Source organism: Salvelinus namaycush, chromosome 1, assembly GCF_016432855.1.
Source record: "Salvelinus namaycush isolate Seneca chromosome 1, SaNama_1.0, whole genome shotgun sequence".
In the NCBI taxonomy this organism is placed as follows: domain Eukaryota; kingdom Metazoa; phylum Chordata; class Actinopteri; order Salmoniformes; family Salmonidae; genus Salvelinus; species Salvelinus namaycush.
Window position 1 is genome coordinate 72,295,587 of NC_052307.1, and position 21,328 is coordinate 72,316,914.

At 47.0% G+C, this 21,328-nt stretch overlaps 1 protein-coding gene across 1 annotated transcript in view; it reads left to right on the forward strand.

The window, feature by feature from the left end:
• The window catches only part of LOC120052815 (alpha-ketoglutarate-dependent dioxygenase FTO-like), an 87,233-nt gene that overhangs the window by 48,702 nt on the left and 17,203 nt on the right, over positions 1-21,328 (forward strand). The gene's annotated exons all lie outside the window — the stretch shown is intronic.

The following is a 21,328-nucleotide window of genomic DNA, read 5'->3' on the forward strand; positions in this document are numbered from 1 at the left end:
CCCTCCCTCCCTCCCTCCCTCCCTCCCTCCCTCCCTCCCTCCCTCCCTCCCTCCCTCCCTCCCTCCCTCCCTCCCTCTCTATGCTCTCTCCCTCTCTATGCTCTCTCCCTCTCTATGCTCTCTCCCTCTCTATGCTCTCTCCCTCTCTATGCTCTCTCTCTCTCTATGCTCTCTCTCTCTCTCCCTCCTCTATCTCTGTCTCTCCCTCCATCTCTCCATCTCTCTCTCTCTGTCTCTCTCTCCCTCCATCTCTCCATCTCTCTCTCTCTGTCTCTCTCTCCCTCCATCTCTCCATCTCTCTCTCTCTATGCTCTCTCTCTGTACTCTCTGTCTTTGTCAGTGTGGAGCGCTGAGCAGTAATCACATCTAATACTCAGGCGGGGATAAAGAGAGGAGCCTGGAGAAGCACGGTGCTGCTCTGCACTGAGACACAGGGAGGCAGTCAGTCAGGCAGGCAGGCAGGCTGGCAGGCAGGCTGGCTCACTCCCATCCACACAGCCAGGAGGGGGAGACGGGTCTAAACTCATCTAGAGCTCAGATGAAGTGTGTGATTTGAACCTGTACTTAGAGAGGAGCAGGAGTGAGATGTGAAGACTTGAGCTGTGTCTCTCTCTCTCTTTCTCTCTCTCTCTTTCTGATGATAAACCAGCCGTCTCTCTCTCTCTCTCTCTCTTTCTGATGATAAACCAGCCATCTCTCTCTCTCTCTCTCTGATGATAACCAGCCATATCTTTTTCTCTCTCCCTATGCTCTCTCCCTCTCTATGCTCTCTCTCTCTCTCTCCCTCCATCTCTCCATCTCTCCATCTCTCCATCTCTCTCTCTCTCTCTCTCTCTCTCTCTCTCTCTCTCTCTCTCTCTCTCTCTCTCTCTGATGATAAACCAGCCATCTCTCTATCTCTCTCTCTCGCTCTCTCCCTCTCTCTGATGGTCAGCCATCTCTCTCTCTCTGATGATAAACCAGCCATCTCTCTCTCTCGCTCTCTCCCTCTCTTTGATGGTGAGCCAGCCATATCTCTCTCTCTCTCTCTCCCTCTCTTTGATGGTGAGCCAGCCATATCTCTCTCTCTCTCTCTCTCTCTCTCTCTCTCTGTCTGATGATAAACCAGCCATCTCGCTCTCTCTCTCTCTCTCTCTCTCTCTCTCTCTCTCTCTCTCGCGCTCTCTCTCTCTCGCTCTCTCCCTCTCTCTGATGGTGAGCCAGCCATCTCTCTCTCTCGCTGTCGCTCTCGCTCAATTCAATTTGCTTTATTGGCATGACGTAACAATGTACATATTGCCAAAGCTTACTTTGGATATTTACAATATTAAGATAATAAGAATCAAAATTGTCAACGGGACAACAGTAACACCAATAACCAAGGGTCAAAATAACCATACATTGAACAATAAGCATAGAGGACATGTGCAGGTTGATTGGTCTGTTAGACAATGTCCCTCATCTTATGGCAGGCAGCAATGTAGTGCGCTGCCAACCCACAGCTCTCTGCGTCCTCCCCCAACAGGACAGATAGCCTATTCTCATCAGAGAGGTCTTTGAAACCTTGAATAGGGGTTTCAAATTTGGGGAAATGGCACTCTCTAATTGTTGAATATTTTTGACATTTTGTCAGGAAATGCAGCTCTGTCTCAGGTACTGCTGTGGTGCAGTGGTTGTACAGCCTTTCCTCTATGGGGAGCCAGGTTTTGTGTGTCTACCCTTCTCAATGGCAAGGCTGTGCTCACTGAGTCTGTACTTTGTACTGTAGTTTTGTTTTGATTGTGTTGTAATTTGTTTTATTCTGATTGATTGGATGTTCTGGTCCTGAGGCTTCAGTGTGTTAGTAGAACAGGTTTGTGAACTCAGCCCCAGGACCAGCTGGATGAGGGGACTCTTTTCTTTGCTCAGCTCTTGGCATTGCAGGGCTTGGTAATGATATGAGAGGGGTTCACTGTATTTTAGATGTTTACAACCTCTTTTTTTAGTTTTTATTATTAGTGGATATTGGCCTAATTCTGCCCTGCATGCATTGTTTGTAGTTTTCCTCTGGACATGTAAGAGAATCTTACAGAACTCTGCTTGCAGGGTTTCTATGGGGTGTTTCTCCCATTTGGTGAAATCTTTTTTTGCAAGTGGACTCCACACCTCGCTGGCATAATTTCTCTCTCTCTCTCTCTTTCTCTCTTTCTCTCTTTCTCTCTTTCTCTCTCTCTCTCTCTCTCTCTCTGATGGTGAACCAGCCATCTCTCTCTCGCCCTCTCTCTCTGTTGGTGAACCAGCCATCTCTCTCACTCACTCGTACACACACACACACACACACACACAGACACACAGACACACACAGTCAACCAGACCCCACTCATCGTTTAGTTTTCCCTGGCTCTGGTCAGACATGCAGACGTGTGTCTGCTGCATATTGCCTTGAGTAGCCTATAGCATCATTCAAGATAAATGTGACATTTTAGTCAACAATAAAAAAAAAATAAAAAAAATCTCGTTCCCTTTTAGAGCAATGTTTGTTCTCTATTTTGTATTTTATATTAGAGGCATGCTGTTAATTTATACTTTCCCATTTAGCTTCTGTAAACTCTATTTACTCGTTTTCTTCTTTATCATTTTGTATTTTACTGAAGGTACATGTGTTGTTTTCTAAATGAAACAACATGAAGTAGTTTATCAGGGAGGTATTTGTCTTTGACCCATGAAGTAAATCAAAGCCATGCTCGTTGTGTTTGTGGAAAATGAACAAATAAAATGGGCCACTATTGTTGATGAAGGCTCTTTGTGCTTTCATAAGCAATATTGTACCACATACTGATTAAATAGGCCTTTCTCAGTATTATAGAAATCAGTTATATATGCATTTTTATTTTCCTTTTTTCGATTGCTTATGTTTGTTTATTACACTTCTATTTTACTTACATAGTTTATATTTTCATATACTTATACATAAACTATTTTTATTAGCATTTTTATGCAAAACTATTTAAAATATCAGAATATCAGTGTGGCAGTTAGTGTTTTTCTGTGGTGACAAACATGTTTCGCTATTTACTATTTAAAAAATCCGCAGTGTCCTAAATGTGACATTTTAATATTTATTAACGTTTTGGGATAATTTCATGGTGTATGTTTAATCTTGAAAATGTTAACCATATTAGACACATAAAAAAGTAGTGTCTGCTGGAATGGAATGGAATGGAATGGAATGGATGTGTGTGTGTGTGTGTGTGTGTGTGTGTGTGTGTGTGTGTGTGTGTGTGTGTGTGCGTGTGTGCGTGTGTGCGTGTGTGCGTGCGTGCGTGCGTGCGTGCGTGCGTGCGTGCGACATACATAGCCTTGCATTGTGTTCAGTATATTTCAGAAGCTGCTGTCTGTTTATAGATGCTAGTTTCCTCCCTAGGGCTCAGTCCCTGTTGTCATGCAAATACTCACCCTGCCATCTGAATGACATTCTGATAAAACACATCCAGAGGTTTTCTCTCTCTTCCTTTTATCTCCAAACTGTTACCTCATGAATTGAAGTGGCTTCCTAATAGAAACAATAAGAGGTAGGTGGAAGTCAGTGGTAGAGAGAGGCTAAATAAAGACTATTCAGATCAGCTGTGTGTGGGTGTGGGTGGGTGGGTGGGTGCACGAGTGCTCCATGCATAGATAAAGGAATTGAAGTGCTTATCAGATATGAGAATAGGTACCTGTATGAAGAAGGTCCAGTGTTCCACCTCTCTCAGAAGACGAGGGGTACAGGCTGCGCCCCGTGGTTAAAGGACAGGGGTGTAAAGGCTCTGTTCCCCTGTGATCCAGACTAGGAATGGAGCGAGGGGGGGTGGAACCCTGTTATGGTTTGGATGGGCCCGGTCCACAGCCCAGCCCCCCTAGGACCTACTATCATGGATCTCATACAATCCTGACATTTACTTAAACCAGCAACAATGAATAGCTTCCACCTGGCTGACAAAAGGAGAGAGACAGTCTGGCTTTATGCAAAATATTTTAAATAATGGTGTGGCATTTATTATTTTTTATATCCTTTTTTTTGCTGTGCGGGAGAAGCAGCAAAAAATAGCATATTTCCTTTTTTCGTGTGTGTTTATGTGTGTGTGTTTATGTGTGTGTGTTTACAGTATGTATGTATGTTTGTGTGTGTGTGTTTGTGTTTGTGTGTGTGAGATGATGCTAATGTATGCACTCAGTTTGACTTTAATTGATTTACCAGCTCTGCCTGCACACTACAGCTTCTCCCCTAATTTGTCACTTTCCCTGACTTCTGTGGCTGCTCATATCATAACTTCAAAAGCTGCCGGCATGCAAAGAGATTTCAGACAGTGTTCTCTCTCTCTCTCTCTCTCTCTCTCTCTCTCTCTCTCTCTCTCTCTCTCTCTCTCTCTCTCTCTCTCTCTCTCTCTCTCTCTCTCTCTCTCTCTCTCTCTCTCTCTCTCTCTCTCTCTCTCTCTCTCTCTCTCTCTCTCTCTCTCTCTCTGTGTTCTTCTCCTTCTCTCTCTCTCTGTTCTTCTCCTTCTCTCTCTCTCTCTCTCTCTCTCTCTCTCTCTCTCTCTCTCTCTCTCTCTCTCTCTCTCTCTCTCTCTCTCTCTCTCTCTCTCTCTCTCTCTCTCTCTCTCTCTCTCTCTCTGTTCTTCTCCTTCTCTCTATTCCTCATTTGACAGTTGAACGAGCCTTGTAGATGAAAATCTTTCAGCGTGTATCAAGAAATTGTATCTACTTTCACAATAAATATAATTCACACACTTGAATATATTTGTATACTTCAAGATCTACAAAACAGGAAGGGGTACCCGGGCCATGTCTTCTAGCGTCTCCCTGTAACCAATTTGTCAGTCTCTCTCTCTTCCTCTGGGTTTGGTCACACTCCCGTCATGTAGCCGTGGAGGAACGTGATGTGTAGGGAGGTGGCCTGTGACCGTTTCATAATTTCTCTTCTACTTTCCCTCGCGCTCTCCATCTTTAATGTTGGTCCTCAGTAACAATCTGGGGCGGGCTGCTGAGGGGGAGCGACTCAGGGGGAGCACAGAGCAATCACTCGCAGGCTGGCCAGGTCGCCATCGATAGCTGATTAGGTTATTGACCTAGCAAGGGGGAGGAGGGGATGGAGCTTCAGGGAGAGAACGAGAGAGAGAAAGAGAGAGGGGGGTCAATGTAAATGTTATTGCAGTGTGAGCTCATTTGATCAAAGCTCTGGAAAGGTTAAGCGAATCCAATCTGGTTTTGTATGGCAGAGTGCAGACAGACACCGGTGGGAGAGGAGAAACCTCCGGACGGAGAATGGATTATCGTATTGGTGCTGGGCTGAACTAGTGCAGGAGGCCCTCCCTCCCTCCTATAGACAGACAGTTTACTCTGCCTCTAATGCGTTTAGACAGCAATTGGCCTTAATAACCTTTATTGACTTCAGCGGGTCAGAGCCAAGAATCTAATTATCAAAGTGTATCAATTTCATTGGGAGTTTAGAGTTGCACTGTTCATATAATTATTTTAAGGTCGTCAGGGCCAATTAATCCCTATCCACTTATTTGATGGGTTTGTAAAACATTATAGATGTTATGGTTCTGTAGTGTGCAGTTTCAGCATTAATAATTTTGGGGGGAATGTTTTTTTTGGGGGTAGTGCTAGTTGTTGTTTTTCTGTGCCCCGGTAGGTAAGAAAGAGCAGGACATTTAGAGGTTTGAGGCTTAGCTACATTAGAATCACACTACTCTGTTTCACTCTCTAGTTTATTTAGGTTTAGCTACAGTAGAATCACACTACTCTGTTTCACTCTCTAGTTTATTTAGGTTTAGCTACAGTAGAATCACACTACTCTGTTTCACTCTCTAGTTTATTGAGCCTTAGCTACAGTAGAATCATACTACTCTGTTTCACTCTCTAGTTTATTGAGCCTTAGCTACAGTAGAATCATACTACTCTGTTTCACTCTCTAGTTTATTGAGCCTTAGCTACAGTAGAATCACACTACTCTGTTTCACTCTCTAGTTTATTTAGGTTTAGCTACATTAGAATCACACTACACTGTTTCACTCTCTAGTTTATTTAGGTTTAGCTACAGTAGAATCACACTACTCTGTTTCACTCTCTAGTTTATTGAGCCTTAGCTACAGTAGAATCACACTACACTGTTTCACTCTCTAGTTTATTTAGGTTTAGCTACAGTAGAATCACACTACTCTGTTTCACTCTCTAGTTTATTGAGCCTTAGCTACAGTAGAATCACACTACACTGTTTCACTCTCTAGTTTATTGAGCCTTAGCTACAGTAGAATCACACTACACTGTTTCACTCTCTAGTTTATTTAGGTTTAGCTACAGTAGAATCACACTACTCTGTTTCACTCTCTAGTTTATTTAGGTTTAGCTACAGTAGAATCACACTACACTGTTTCACTCTCTAGTTTATTTAGGTTTAGCTACAGTAGAATCACACTACTCTGTTTCACTCTCTAGTTTATTTAGGTTTAGCTACAGTAGAATCACACTACTCTGTTTCACTCTCTAGTTTATTTAGGTTTAGCTACAGTAGAATCACACTACACTGTTTCACTCTCTAGTTTATTTAGGTTTAGCTACAGTAGAATCACACTACTCTGTTTCACTCTCTAGTTTATTGAGGCTTAGCTACAGTAGAATCACACTACTCTGTTTCACTCTCTAGTTTATTTAGGTTTAGCTACAGTAGAATCACACTACTCTGTTTCCATCTAGTTTATTTAGGTTTAGCTACAGTAGAATCACACTACTCTGTTTCACTCTCTAGTTTATTGAACCTTAGCTACAGTAGAATCACACTACACTGTTTCACTCTCTAGTTTATTGAGCCTTAGCTACAGTAGAATCACACTACTCTGTTTCACTCTCTAGTTTATTGAGGCTTAGCTACAGTAGAATCACACTACTCTGTTTCACTCTCTAGTTTATTGAGCCTTAGCTACAGTAGAATCACACTACTCTGTTTCACTCTCTAGTTTATTTAGGTTTAGCTACAGTAGAATCACACTACTCTGTTTCACTCTCTAGTTTATTGAGCCTTAGCTACAGTAGAATCACACTACACTGTTTCACTCTCTAGTTTATTTAGGTTTAGCTACAGTAGAATCACACTACTCTGTTTCACTCTCTAGTTTATTTAGGTTTAGCTACAGTAGAATCACACTACTCTGTTTCACTCTCTAGTTTATTGAGCCTTAGCTACAGTAGAATCACACTACACTGTTTCACTCTCTAGTTTATTTAGGTTTAGCTACAGTAGAATCACACTACACTGTTTCACTCTCTAGTTTATTTAGGTTTAGCTACAGTAGAATCATACTACTCTGTTTCACTCTCTAGTTTATTGAGCCTTAGCTACAGTAGAATCACACTACTCTGTTTCACTCTCTAGTTTATTTAGGTTTAGCTACAGTAGAATCACACTACACTGTTTCACTCTCTAGTTTATTTAGGTTTAGCTACAGTAGAATCACACTACTCTGTTTCACTCTCTAGTTTATTTAGGTTTAGCTACAGTAGAATCACACTACACTGTTTCACTCTCTAGTTTATTTAGGTTTAGCTACAGTAGAATCACACTACTCTGTTTCACTCTCTAGTTTATTGAGGCTTAGCTACAGTAGAATCACACTACTCTGTTTCACTCTCTAGTTTATTTAGGTTTAGCTACAGTAGAATCACACTACTCTGTTTCCATCTAGTTTATTTAGGTTTAGCTACAGTAGAATCACACTACTCTGTTTCACTCTCTAGTTTATTGAACCTTAGCTACAGTAGAATCACACTACACTGTTTCACTCTCTAGTTTATTGAGCCTTAGTTACAGTAGAATCACACTACTCTGTTTCACTCTAGTTTATTGAGGCTTAGCTACAGTAGAATCACACTACTCTGTTTCACTCTCTAGTTTATTTAGGTTTAGCTACAGTAGAATCACACTACTCTGTTTCACTCTCTAGTTTATTGAGGCTTAGTTACAGTAGAATCACACTACTCTGTTTCACTCTCTAGTTTATTTAGGTTTAGCTACAGTAGAATCACACTACTCTGTTTCACTCTCTAGTTTATTGAGGCTTAGCTACAGTAGAATCACACTACTCTGTTTCACTCTCTAGTTTATTTAGGTTTAGCTACAGTAGAATCACACTACTCTGTTTCACTCTCTAGTTTATTTAGGTTTAGCTACAGTAGAATCACACTACTCTGTTTCACTCTAGTTTATTTAGGTTTAGCTACAGTAGAATCACACTACTCTGTTTCACTCTCTAGTTTATTGAGGCCATGCTACAGTAGAATCATACTACTCTGTTTCACTCTCTAGTTTATTGAGGCTTAGCTACAGTAGAATCACACTACTCTGTTTCACTCTCTAGTTTATTGAGGCCAAGCTACAGTAGAATCATACTACTCTGTTTCACTCTCTAGCTTGACATTCTAGGGCAACATTCTCTAACAGTTTCATATACAGGCCACACCCATGCAAGCCAGATTAATGGTAAGGGTGAACTAAGCAGTACATTGTTTAAAGAGCATTTTTATTACTTATATATTTTTATTATGAATCCATTCATTATTTTCTTTTAAATCTCATCAGTTTTTTAGTTTAGCATTTTAGTAGAATGCACTGTAGCTGTCTGTTATCGATATTGAGTATGTTTGTAATTTTAACAGTGTCTGTGATCATTTGCATGTGTTTGTGATTTTGTGTGTGTATATAACAGTATATGAAATGTGGAGTAGTTTATACTTCCTTGTGCGTGTGTGTGTGCACCAGGCTACCTGGATAGTAGTGTGTGTTGTCCTTATCACAGAACATAGAATAGTGTATAATCCTGGTGTTCATTCTAGCTCGGCCTTGTTTACCTCCAGCTCTATATTAACACACCTGCTGCAACCTATTTACAACCCTCCACACTGAAAAGAAATTACTCCAAGATTATTGTTATTATTCATTTAAAAAGGAAATATATGGCTGATAATACATTTTACATTACGGAGCCGGCTTGTGTTGAGGGGAAATATAAAATGAGAAGGAAAGTAAGAGAGCGAGGGGTAGAAAATGGAGCATAAATCGCAGGCAAAAGGTATTTGCGATTCTCTTTGAAGTACTTATTCAACAGGGTAAGCTGCATTTTCGTCAGAGCCTGATAGTGTTCTGGGTAAATACTTAAACCCCTTTAGAGAATTTCATGCAGCACAGATACGGTGCGCTGCGGAGTGGGGCTGCGGAGGCAGCAGTGTTTATGTTACCTGCAGCCACTGCAGCCCGCAGCTTTGTACCTGAAGACATAGGTACTGACTGGAATCTCACTAGGGGATTGGCTGTGTGACAGAATCTACAGTAAAACCACTGTGTGTGTGAGTGTGTGTGAGTGTGTGAGAGAGTGAACAGAAAGGGATTTTTTAACCCTTTCACTGCACAGAAGGCCTCCGTCACAGGCCACCCAGCCTTGTGTCCACACACACGCCACATACACACCACACACACTACACACACACTACACACAGCCTCCCAAGGTCTAAATCCAATTCAGCTGTTGACGTGACGTTGAAGGCGCTCTCGGGATTTCCTCTGTATCATTTTTAAACAATACCTAACAATGATTGACCACATCCTGCTGTTTCTGTTTAATCTGCTGTCATTATTACTCAGATGTAATAGTGTGTGTGATTTTTCTCTCTGATAATTTAACAGTAAACATAATACAAGTCATTGTCTTCTGGAGAAAAGTGGGTTGATTTGGGGTGTTTTGGTTCACACAATGGGAAGAGACCGGAGCCAAGTTGCTCAGTGCTGTCGGCCTTTACTGTATATGGAATATATGGGGCAGTCTGAGACATCATTACCCTACTTTTCATCTTAGATGAACTCCTAATATGGACACATCAAATAAGGAAGTGGTATTGTTTTGCATCTTATTCCATAATGAAGAAAAAGCTCAGCAAACCCTCAGCTCATTTTCTTGCTTGTTATATTCTCATCCCAAACCATTTATAATTACCTATAGAATATCTCTCTTTCTTTGTGCGTTCATAAAAAACTAAGATATTTGTTATTGACACCGGTTTGGGTAATTCATTGTGTGTGTCTGGTGGATTGTGATGTTGACAGTGTTTCTACTGTATTGGCAGACTTTGAAGTCACTTGTCTGTTTTTCTTAGAAAACAAATGAGCACTTTACAGGGACTGATCTGTCTCCTCCTCTTAGCCGCTCCTCCAATCTCCTTCCTCCGTTATTTATTTATTTAGCAGGTTGTTTTTCCTCCTAGCCGGGCCCTGATCAGCAAGATAAGTCTTCAGAGGGGGGAGATAACATCCATTAAAGTGGTAAAGAGGAATTACAGGGCAGAGCAGATTAATCACTGCTCAGTTTAATCACATTCACTGTGGCTGTGGACGGCAGGACGGGCGGGCTACCTGCAGGGCCTCTCCCTGCCTGCTTCTGTCACAGACACCGAGAGGGAGAGAGAGAGAGGGGAAAGGATATATAGAGTGAGAAAGAAAGAGATTGAAGGGAGAGGAGAGAAAGAGAGAGAGAGCGAAAGAGTTAGAAAGAGCAAGAAAGAGAGAGAGATAGAGAAAGACAGACAGTGAGAGAGTTAAACAGAAACAGAGATGAAAGATGTCTCCATACTCCCATACCAAAGCACACCCTCTTTCTGCTGACAATAGACATTAACGTTAACCAACACTTGACATGCAATTATTGCATCACTTTGATCCAGGTGTAATTATTTATTCTCCAACTGATCTGATGCTCGTCTCTATGTGGGATCGAGTCAATTAACACAGACACAGAGGGGCGGTTCTGTTTTTCTTTTGTGGGAATGAAAAGCAAACTGTTGGAGGAAGTACTGTTTCACTCTAGGCTCTGGCTCTAGACAGTGTAGCAGCAGACAGGAACATTCAGTCCCACCTTTTCCCCCAGACGCTGAAGGATGGTGGTTTTGTTTTCTGCAAATAAAAAATGTATTATAAAATGTATTAATGTTTTCCTGTAGCAAACTTGCATGTTCATCCCCTGAGATATATTCTTTCTGTGTCGCAGGCACAGTAGAGGCAAGACACAGTAGTAGCAGACAGGTAGCAAAGTTCAAAACTGAAGTACCCCACCTACCTATTCTCCCAGTCTCACCCCTCTGCACATGTTGTGCAATTCCCCATTTTAATTCTCCAAAGTCATCAGTGCAGCTATCGTGTTCAGGCTCTTAAGTGCGTTAAGCTGCGTTGAGAACAAAGAGCAGGAGAACGGGGGAATCCTGACGGGAAGAGGAGTGTAAAATTGTCTGATTCACTTGAAGAATCGCAAAGAAAGAGAGGAATTATGGAGAAGATGCAGCAGATTATTTGGGACGTTTCAGGTGAGGGGGTGGAGGGAGGAGACACGTGGGGGAAAGTAGAGGAAGAGATAATGGGAGGATTTAAATGGCAGTCAGAGAGAGACAGAGGAGGTAGAGATAGTGGATGAATGGATGTGGGGAGAGAGAGGGAGATGGATGATGTGATGCAGGATGGGTGATGTGAGAGGAGTAGTGGAGCTCAGTAACATGCTGGGAAGTTCCTTATTTTGTTTCTTAGTTTGTTTCTCTTTCAGGGGGTCCTGTATGAGGTGGACAAGCCAACTGAGATAAAACATCAAGTGTGTTTGTTGGTCAACATATACCTCCACACGTTACTCTCAAGATGATTATTTTGCTGTAAAAAAACACAATGATACAGTACAGTATCCCCCAGAAATGTCTTAAACCAACTCCAACTCCTTTTTTAGGGTCATACCATCTCGCTAAAGCTCACAGGGGCAATCAGATCACTGCAGGTAGTGGGGGGGGGGGGGGTGGTCTCTCCCCTCCAGATAGCTCACGCTGGTGGGCGGTGTTAAGTGGGTGAGATGTAGGACAGTGTAATTAACGCTAGTCCTTTAGAGGGGCCCGCCTCCCTCCGTGGGGAGCGCCAGATATAGCTCTCATTAATTTCTATTTATGTGTAATGAGAGGGTCATGTACGGTGTAATAAATGTCTGTTTTATTTGGGTAAGAGCTGCCTGGAGGGCTGCATCCTCTCTGCTGGCTAACTGCCTTATAAACACTGTTTACCCACTCAGCTCCCATCAGCCTGCCTGGCTCCCTGGGTGGGGAGCAGAAACACACAATGAAATGAGCAGGGGTGTATGTGTAGTGGGATTAATTCACAAGTCTAAAAACAGATAGTATCCTTTCCATTTTCTAACTCATATTACTCATGAATGTAAATGGTGGTTGTCTTGTTCTAGACCACCCAGTATAGGAGACAGGGGTTCATACGGGTCAGTTAGCCTCATGTCTGTCAGAGCCTGGGGACCTTATAGAGGAGCTGTCTGTATTAGCCCTGACAGTACTCTACTACAGCCTTTACACTGGGACTGCACCCCTAGGGAACTCCTACTAGTCCACTATGTATTCCTCTCTCTCTAACAGACTTAGCAGACCTGCCAGCTTCACTCCCAGGATAAAGACATGAGTGGGATCTGACAGGTCTTTCACACAGCAATGTAGCCCTACCTCAGGCCTTTCTGTTCATACAGTCACATACCTCTCTAGCCAGAGCAGTGATGGACCTCAGGCCTTTCTGTTCATACAGTCACATACCTCTCTAGCCAGAGCAGTGATGGACCTCAGGCTTTTCTGTTCATACAGTCACATACCACTCTAGCCAGAGCTGGGGTTGACCCGATGGGTCTGAGGCCTGTGTTCTTTCAATGGAACGATTAAATCACAGCATTTTCAGCCCTACTCTAATGTTAACTCTAGTCAATCAGAGCTTACCTCCTATAAATGGCCCAGTTCTGTCCCTATAGACATGCTAAACCTGTCACGCCCTGACCTTAGTTATCTATGTTTTTTTTATTATTTTGGTTAGGTCAGGGTGTGACGAGGGTGGGTATGCTTGTTTTGTATTGTCTAGTTTTTTTTGTATGTCTAGGGGTTTTGGTAAGTCTAGGTATATGTATGTCTATGGTGGCCTGAATTGGTTCCCAATCAGAGGCAGCTGTTTATCGTTGTCTCTGATTGGGGATCATATTTAGGTTGCCATTTTCCCTTTTGGTTTTGTGGGTTCTTGATCTATGTTTAGTTGCCTGTCTGCACTATCCATATTAGCTTCACGGTTCGTTTTGTTGTTTTGTTCGTTTTGTTCGTTTTGTTCAGTGTTCGTTCTTTTAAAGAAGAATGTACGCTTACCACCCTGCACCTTGGTCTCCTCCTTACGACGGCCGTGACAGAAGAACCCACCACAAAAGGACCAAGCAGCGTGTGAATGAGGAGCGGACATCATGGACCCGGGAGAAAGATGAGTGGAGGACATCCTGGACCTGGGAAGAGGTAATAGCAGGGGACATGGAAGCAGGTGGAGATAGCACAGGAGGAACGGCGACGATACGAGGGGACACGGTTAGCAAGGAAGCCTGAGAGGCAGCCCCAACACATTTTTTGGGGAGGGGCACACGAGGACATTGGCTGAGTCAGGTTGGAGACCTGAGCCAACTCCTCATGCTTACCGTGGGGAGCGTGTAACTGGTCAGGCACCGTGTAATTGGTCAGGCACCGTGTTTTTCAGAGATGCGCACGGTTTCTCCAGTTCGCATTTTTAGCCCGGTGCGCTCTATTCCAGCTCCTCGCATTTGCCGAGCTAGAATGGGCATCCAGCCAGGACGCATTGAGCCAGCTCTACGTTCCAGATCTCCAATGCGTCTCTACGGTCCAGTGTACGTCCTGTGCCTCCTCTCCGCACTCGCCCTGAGATGCGTGTCATCAGCCCGGTACCACCAGTTCCGGCACCACGCATCAGGCCTCCAGTGCGCTTCCACAGTCCAGTACGGCCTGTGCCTCTTCCCCGCACCCGCCCTGAGGTGCGTGTCCTCAGCCCGGTACCACCAGTTCCGGCACCACGCATCAGGCTTCCAGTGCGCTTCCATAGTCCAGAGCTTCCGGCGACAGTACCCAGTCCAGAGCTTCCGGCGACAGTACCCAGTCCAGAGCTTCCGGCGACAGTACCCAGTCCAGAGCTTCCGGCGACAGTACCCAGTCCAGAGCTTCCGGCGACAGTACCCAGTCCAGAGCTTCCGGCGACAGTACCCAGTCCAGAGCTTCCGGCGACAGTACCCAGTCCAGAGCTTCCGGCGACAGTACCCAGTCCAGAGCTTCCGGCGACAGTACCCAGTCCAGAGCTTCCGGCGACGGGCCACAGTCCGGAGCCTCCGGCGACGGGCCACAGTCCGGCGCCTCCAGCGGCGATCTCCAGTCCGGAGCCTCCAGCGGCGATCCCCAGCCCGGGGCCTCCGGCGATGATCCGCAGTCTGGATCTACAAAGGCGGAGGGATCAGTGTAAAGAGGGGGGGCGGCGTCCAGAACCAGAGCCGCCACCGAGGGTAGATGCCCATCTGGACCCTCCCCTATAAGTTCAGGTTTGCGGTCGGGAGTCCGCACCTATGGAGGGGGGGGGGGGGTACTGTCACGCCCTGACCTTAGTTATCTATGTTTTCTTTATTATTTTGGTTAGGTCAGGGTGTGACAAGGGTGGGTATGCTTGTTTTGTATTGTCTAGGTTTTTTTGTATGTCTAGGGGTTTTGCTAAGTCTAGGTATATGTATGTCTATGGTGGCCTGAATTGGTTCCCAATCAGAGGCAGCTGTTTATCGTTGTCTCTGATTGGGGATCATATTTAGGTTGCCATTTTCCCTTTTGGTTTTGTGGGTTCTTGATCTATGTTTAGTTGCCTGTCTGCGCTATCCATATTAGCTTCACGGTTCGTTTTGTTATTTTGTTCGTTTTGTTCAGTGTTCGTTCTTTTAATAAAGAAGAATGTACGCTTACCACGCTGTGCCTTGGTCTCCTCCTTACGACGGCCGTGACAAAACCACCTTATCCTATGCTAGCGATGCTGCAGGAGAATGATGGAAATCCCCATTATTGTTTTGCATTTTTTAGGAAATGAGGTGTGGAGCATTGGAGTGTGTGTAACATTGTAACTTTCTGGGAGAGATCCTGGCTTTCCCCCAGTCAGCAAAAAGCTTTTATTGGCAAGAGAGAGGTGCTGATCCGAATCTGCTATCTACAATCTGTGATCAACTTTTAGGTGGAGGGAGGGAGCAGTCTAGTAGCATGCTCATGTGAGCAAGCGCCATGTGTCCTCCATCTCTGTCAAGCGCCATCTTTTCTGTCCTAAATTAGTCCTTACACCCCAGATGCTTTCTTATGGTGGACGGTGATTCATTTTGTCTAGGTCAGGAAGGCTGGGGTAGTAGTCTGTGTAGAATGTGTATGTCCTTACCAGTCCCCTGATGTGGAGGCAAATCTGTGTGTGTTTGTGTGTGTGTGTGTGTGTGTGTGTGTGGTAGCCATCTGCAGCCATCTTAGATGGGGTTATGTGGTTTAACCAATACATTCAACTGGATCCGCTCTCATGCTGACCTGTGCGACGGTTAGAGCCGTGCGAGTAGGGTTTTTGTGAGATGTTTGTGGGGCTGAATTACTGTTGGATTGCGACCCTAAAACAGATTTTCTTTTTCTTTCCCACCAAATGGCACGACCACAAAAGCCAATCGGGTTCTGCCTCATTTGGCCCTGTGCAAAGCATATGTCCGTCCATCCTCCCTGCATTCTGCCCTTAAAGATGGACTGTAGCTCTGCCTTACATAGACGCCCTGCCCTTGCTAGTGCATGACAATGCCTTCAAACACACTCACTTGTTGAGGCCTACTCCTTCTATGGTGTCTCTTTACAACCCCCCCTTGTCTGCTCAAATGTGCTTCTCTGACGTTTCAGACACATTTTTCTAATGTTTTACACTTCATATAATCCGGTGTGTATAGAGAAGCCCAGTTTGGGGGTGACATAATTGATGGCACCCATGACCCTTAGGGGGTCAATCTGGTGGAAAGGGCAACCTTTCAATTACCACACACACACACACACACACACACACACACACACACACACACACACACACACACACACACACACACACACACACACACACACACACACACACACACCCCAACTCATCTCTAGGGGCCTGAATAGACATAAGACCTCCTCCCACCCCTTCTCTGTAAGAGGCCTAGTGTTTTTCCAGCCCCCCACCCCTCAGCCTGTTCACTCCAATGCCTGCTCAGCTTTAGTGATGTCAACATTCAGGGGCCTTCAAAGTGGAAAGGAGCCTGCACAGTGATGAGACCAAGTCAACACATGACACTAATTCACCCCAACCATCCCAGTCAGTCCCCCTGCAGAAGCTTTAGCTATCTTCCCACCAGTCCTCGTGGACATTTGGCAAATCAACTGTCAGCCAGGTGTCTATAGGGTGCGTCTCTGATAGGCATGAGTAGGTAAGAGCACCACTTTTATTACTGGAAGGTGGCTCGGGCTTATTTCCTAGGCTAATATAATGTTTCCAGCCGTGTGACTGTTACCCCCAGAGCAACGTAACCTGGGGAAGCCAGAGAGAGAGAGAGAGTGAGAGAGACACACACACACACACACACACACACACACACACACACACACACACACACACACACACACACACACACACACACACACACACACACACACACACACACACACACACACACACACACACACACAACATGATCACAGTTCCCTGGTTGTCCATATCACCCAGCAGAAGCTATCAATTACCCGAAGCAAGGTGCCTGATGCCTTTTTCCACCGACCAGTTGTGGAAGTCATATTGGTTTCATGTATTAGCAGCTTGCCAAACTCCCACTCCCTGGGCCTATGAAATAAGATGTCGGGGCAGGAGCAACTGGAGCAGCCACTAAGTGTCAGAAGATTTGGAGAATAGGCCTGAAATCTACCCTGAGCTAGAGTGATGGCGTCAGACCAAAAGGGGCGATGGAGTGAGTGAGAGTAGGGTTGGATGAAGAGAGCTAGAAAGAGACACAGAGAGAGAGGGACACACAGAGAGAGTGAGAGAGAGGGACAGATAGAAAGACATGGAGAAAGAGTGAGAGAGAGCAGGGTTAAGACTCTGGCTGGTTCAGATATCTGTGTGGATGTTTGAGGTTGGCCGTCTTGGTCAGCGTGACATGAGCTCCTCCATGTAGCTGGTTGTGTAAGAGAGGCCCCAGCAGTCGTAAACAGAAGGATGGATTACTGGGCCGGGCTAGGCCTCCATTATGGGCAGCTTGTAGTTGGCACAGAGAGTCTGACGAGGAGGTCTGTACATTGCTGGGACTGGTAAATGTGGCTGTGCAGGGAGTTGGGGGACTACTGAAAGAGGTAGAGGTGAGGCTGCCAGTCAGACAGACAGAGGTGGGCAGAGCAGTAAGGTATATGCTTTCCCTATCTCTAACCACTGATAAAGGGTCAGATATGTCTTTACTCTGCAATGGATAAGGTTAGAATTGAGGGTAGGTTAATCTGATCTTAGATCTGTGGGTAACTTTTAACTGCAGTGTGGGGAGATGAGTGTGAGTCATAGCCTGGTCCAAAAGAGGGAGTAGAGTCAGATATAATCCAACATGCCTGCAACTGCTGATCTGAAGTCAGGCAGTAAGACTTTTCATGGGGTGTTAACAATTTGAAAGATACTCTAGGGTCAGTCTGAATGCACTACAGTATTTATGGTATGTGAACCACTCTGGAGCTTATTTTCCTATCACTTCCTACTTCCTCTCCAGTAATATACTTTCTATAAGTTACACTGTGACCAAACCAGTCACTTTTGGACTGGTAGTGAAGCATAGCACCATAATAACACAGCCCCGTCTACCCTGACTTTTATTTTGTTCCCAGTCGTTTTATATGGAAACACAAATGGTGGTATTTGAGATCAGATGTTAGATAGTTGTTTGTTAGTTGTGCGTGTCACCAGGTGACGTGGAGAGGATCTGTGTCTGCACCACGTACTCTCACTACCGGTGTCCCCCAGGGCTCGGTTCTAGGCCATCTCCTTTTCTCTCTCTTTTCCTCACATGGTCTCTCCTATCATTGCTATGCGGATGACACTCAACTACTTTTCACTTTCCCCCTTCTGACACCCAGGTGGCGACACTCATCTCTGCATGCCTGACAGATATCTCAACTTGGATGACGGCCCACCACCTCAAGCTCAACCTCGACAAGACTGAGCTGCTCTTCCTCCCGTCGAAGGCCTGCCCGCTCAAAGACCTCTCCATCACGGTTGACATCTCCACAGTGTCACCCTCCCAGAGTGGAAAGAATCTTGGCGTGACCCTAGACAACACCCTGTCGTTCTCTGCAAACATCAAAGCAGTGACTCGCTCCAGCAGGTTCATGCTCTACAACATCTGTAGAGTAACGACCCTACCTCACACAGGTCCTAATCCAGGGTCTTGTCCTGTACCGCCTGGACTACTGCAACTCGCTGTTGGCTGGGCTCCCTGCTTGTACCATCAAACCCCTACAACTTATCCAGAACGCTGCAGCCTGCCTGGTTTTCAACCTTCCCAAGTTCTCTCATGTCACCACGCTCCTTCGCACACTCCACTGGCTTCCAGTTGAAGCTCACATCCACTAAAAGACCATGGTACTTGCCTACGGAACAGCAAGAGGAACTGCCCATCCCTACCTTCAGGCTATGCTCAAACCCTACACCCCAACCCGAGCACTCCGTTCTGCCACCTCAGGTCTCTTGGCAGGCTGCCCTGGGGTTTGGTCTTTAGAAGTTGTTCTCAGTCTGTTTATATTCGTTTACCTAAGTTAGGAAATCTGGAGGCCTTTCTTTAGATTAAATGCACAATGCTGGAGCTGGTGGACAATAGTATAGAGCTGGATCTGGGTGTGGCAGCTATAGGTTCCCCTCTGCCCTTTCTCTCCCCCTTGGTCCCTACCCCGGGTCACGGGGACATCTCTGGTCAGCATCAGGAAGCTGAGGACGGGTGCTGTCATCTGGATGTAAACAGAGGGGGAGGAGGGGGCCACCCGGTGCTAACAGACGACTCTGAGATGATAAAGGTGTGGGCTGTGGGTATAGGGCAGGCTGGCCTGGGTAGGTGTGGGCTGTGGGAGTAGGGCAGGCTGGCCTGGGTAGGTGTGGGCTGTGGGAGTAGGGCAGGTGTGGGCTGTGGGTGTAGGGCAGGCTGGGCTGGGTAGGTGTGGGCTGTGGGAGTAGGGCAGGTGTGGGCTGTGGGTGTAGGGCAGGCTGGCCTGGGTAGGTGTGGGCTGTGGGTATAGGGCAGGCTGGCCTGGGTAGGTGTGGGCTGTGGGAGTAGGGCAGGTGTGGGCTGTGGGTGTAGGGCAGGCTGGGCTGGGTAGGTGTGGGCTGTGGGAGTAGGGCAGGTGTGGGCTGTGGGTGTAGGGCAGGCTGGCCTGGGTAGGTGTGGGCTGTGGGTATAGGGCAGGCTGGCCTGGGTAGGTGTGGGCTGTGGGAGTAGGGCAGGTGTGGGCTGTGGGTGTAGGGCAGGCTGGGCTGGGTAGGTGTGGGCTGTGGGAGTAGGGCAGGTGTGGGCTGTGGGTGTAGGGCAGGCTGGCCTGGGTAGGTGTGGGCTGTGGGTATAGGGCAGGCTGGCCTGGGTAGGTGTGGACTGTGGGAGTAGGGCAGGTGTGGGCTGTGGGTGTAGGGCAGGCTGGGCTGGGTAGGTGTGGGCTGTGGGTGTAGGGCAGGCTGGCCTGGGTAGGTGTGGGCTGTGGGAGTAGGGCAGGTGTGGGCTGTGGGTGTAGGGCAGGCTGGGCTGGGTAGGTGTGGGCTGTGGGTGTAGGGCAGGCTGGCCTGGGTAGGTGTTGGCTGTGGGAGTAGGGCAGGCTGGGCTGGGTAGGTGTGGGCTGTGGGAGTAGGGCAGGTGTGGGCTGTGGGTGTAGGGCAGGCTGGCCTGGGTAGGTGTGGGCTGTGGGAGTAGGGCAGGTGTGGGCTGTGGGTGTAGGGCAGGCTGGCCTGGGTAGGTGTGGGCTGTGGGTGTAGGGCAGGCTGGCCTGGGTAGGTGTGGGCTGTGGGAGTAGGGCAGGTGTGGGCTGTGGGTGTAGGGCAGGCTGGGCTGGATAGGTGTGGGCTGTGGGAGTAGGGTAGGTGTGGGCTGTGGGAGTAGGGCAGGTGTGGGCTGTGGGTGTAGGGCAGGCTGGGCTGGGTAGGTGTTGGCTGTGGGAGTAGGGCAGGCTGGGCTGGGTAGGTGTGGGCTGTGGGAGTAGGGCAGGTGTGGGCTGTGGGTGTAGGGCAGGCTGGGCTGGGTAGGTGTGGGTGTGGGTATATGGCAGGTTGGGCTGGGTATGTGTAGGCTGTGGGTGTAGGGCATTCTGGGCTGGGTAGGTGTGGGCTTGGGGTGTAGGGCAGGCTGGGGCTGGGTAGGTGTGGGGCTGGGGCTGTGTAGGTGTGGGCTGTAGGTGTAGGGCAGGCCGGGGTGGGTAGGTGTGGGGCTGGGTAGGTGTGGGCTGTAGGTGTAGGGCAGGTCGGGCTGGGTAGGTGTGGGGCTGGGTAGGTGTGGGCTGTAGGTGTAGGGCAGGCCGGGGTGGGTAGGTGTGGGGCTGGGTAGGTGTGTGCTGTAGGTGTAGGGCAGGCCGGGCTGGGTAGGTGTGGGGCTGGGTAGGTGTGGGCTGTAGTTGTAGGGCAGGCCGGGCTGGATAGGTGTGGGGCTGGGTAGGTGTGGGCTGTAGGTGTAGGGCAGGCCGGTGTGGGGCTGGGTAGGTGTGGGTCTGGGGGGTGGTAAGGAACTTGCTCTGGCCCAGTGCAGTAAACAAGCAGTAGAGTCTCTAAAGGGCCTGGGGATCAGCCTGGGGATCAGCCTGGGGCTAAACCTGAAGGCGTCACTCATCACCGGTCAGTCAGACCTCCTGAACACAGCACAACAAACACACATAGAGAGACATACGCCCCTCGCCCCTCTCGGGAGCCTGTTGCCAGTGTGTTTACTAAGAATTAACAGGAGAGGTGAGCGTGAGTTCAGGCCTGCCATCAGTGTGAGGGTCCTGTTGTGGGTCTTCTCCTGCTCCTTTGGTGGCTTCTGTCATCATCCATGCTGGGGCAGAGGGGGGACAGAGGGGCTCTTCCCCTCTCCTCTGAACCCCTGACCCCTCACACCTCTAGGGTGAAGAGACACATACAGAGTCAGCGTTTAGTGGGGTTGAAACAGGTTTCAGTTCAGTTCTGGTTCAGTTTTACTCAGCAGTGCTGAATCACACAGCAGATAAACACGGTTTAGGAGTACTGTAAAGGAAAGCAATCCATAGAGATGGTGAGAACTCATTTCAGAGACGTTGATACACACGGAATGCACTTTCTCATAGTTTCTCAAGCTGTCAATCATATGAAGATTAGTGCTTGATGCAAGGTGACGGCTACAGTACAGTTTCCATAGGGACCAGACCTATAGCCAGCCACCATTCACCAGTCTCATTCTCC